General features: G+C 41.0%; 1 protein-coding gene across 1 annotated transcript in view; it reads right to left on the reverse strand.

Annotated features, from left to right (window-relative positions):
• The window catches only part of BRWD1 (bromodomain and WD repeat domain containing 1), a 110,031-nt gene that overhangs the window by 71,466 nt on the left and 36,727 nt on the right, over positions 1-1,838 (reverse strand).

Genomic DNA, 1,838 nt, shown 5'->3' on the forward strand with positions numbered 1-1,838 from the left:
AGTCTCTGAGGAACAGAGCAACTTTGGGTGATTTCTTTTTTTTTTTTTTTTTTCTTTTTTTTTTTTTTTCCTTTTTGTCTTTTTTTTCGGGACTGGCAACGGATCGCAACCCTCAGGGTCGCACCCGCACCGGACCGGGACCGGCAACGGGACCACAACCCTCGGTGCTGCGCCCGCACCTCGCTCAGCCAGTGAGCGGCCGGTCTGCATGTGGAATCCAAACCCTCGGCGGGAGTGCCACCGCGCTTCCCAAGTGGCACACTGTAACAGTGCGCCACTGGGCCAGCCCCTGGTGATTTCTGATGTAGAGAAAAACAGTGACATTTAAGTTCTTCTCTGACTCATGAAAGGAAAAAGAGGGAGGAGTAAGACCTTTGAGGTCTTCAACGAAAGCCAATTCTAGCTCTCCTCCTGGCCCAAGAGTCCTGAAAGGGCACACACAGTTGATAGAGGTAATAGCACATGCCTCTACAAGTAGGCTTAAATTACTCTACCTCTTAGGTATGTTTTTAGCATAGCCAACACCTATAATTCTTACTTCAAGGACAGAATCAAATTTAAGTGTCCTTGTTTCTTTATTTTTCAAATAATGCATTTTCAGAGAGATTAGCATTAATGGAAAAAAGCGTTAGATGGTTGTGGTCTGGAAATACTATCTAAATATTAACATTTTCATGCAAATAATTCCTTTTAAATCCTCCCACCATAAGATACATCTTTCTTTGAACATAAATCAATATATATGACAACTCCCCCACTTACTCCCACCCACTCATAAGCAGAATCCTAAAACAATGAAATTAATAAGGTATTAATCAAAAGTAATGCAAAGATATAACTAGTCACACCACAGTAACAGATCCAGAAACTGAAAAATCTCATACAGAATTATAGGAGGGAAAAAAAAACACTTCCATCCTACTACTTGAGTTAGATTCCCTTATATTTCACTGATAACATCTTCATTTTACTATGGAAATTTAATGAAGAACATAGGCACTAAATGTTGTAACTTAGACTAACTGTCCTTAAAAAACAAAACACACAAAAAAACACCAAATTTTTTTGATCATTTTCAAAAAATGAGCTGAAAAAGGAAGAAGTGGAGCCTTAATCTAAAAATATAAATTTTACTTAGAACTAGGTATACCTTAAAATTCCTAAGATCACAATATGGAACCAAAGGGAAAGCAGCAAAAAAGATTTCTTTTTTTTTTTCCTTTTTGTCTTTTTACTGACCGGTAACAGGATCGCAACCCTCGGTGTTGCGCCCGCACCGCGCTCAGCCAGTGAGTGGGAACCGGTCTCCACATGGGATCCGAACCCTCAGCGGGAGCACCGCCGCGCTCCCAAGCGGCGCACTCTCCAGTGTGCCACCGGGCTGGCCCAGCAAAAAAGATTTCTAATCCTTACATCTCCCCACCCCCCAAAAAATCTAGGTCTACTACATAACTTTTCTTACATAGCACATAATACTTAACTTTTCAAATATCACAATTATAAATTTGGCATAATGCAATCAATACTAAAATATTAAAGGAGGGTTTCCACTCATGAAAACTTAAGTTATACAGGAACTGCCATTCCAACAACACTGGAAAAAGTACAACATACAAAAACAAGGGCTTTCAGACATTGAACGACAGGCAGTATAGGACTGTGATCCCTGAGAGAAGGGAAACAATGGAGGCAAACCCTCTGAAAGCTCCAGGTTATTGAACAAAAAAGGGAACCCAAACAGCATCTACAGATTTGAATTAAGGAGACACAGGTCAGGGCCAGCCTGTGGCTCACTTGGGCGAGTGTGGTGCTGACAACACCAAGTCAAGGGTTAAGAT

The sequence above is a fragment of the Galeopterus variegatus genome, unplaced genomic scaffold (assembly GCF_000696425.1).
Source record: "Galeopterus variegatus unplaced genomic scaffold, G_variegatus-3.0.2 Scaffold3416, whole genome shotgun sequence".
NCBI lineage: Eukaryota > Metazoa > Chordata > Mammalia > Dermoptera > Cynocephalidae > Galeopterus > Galeopterus variegatus.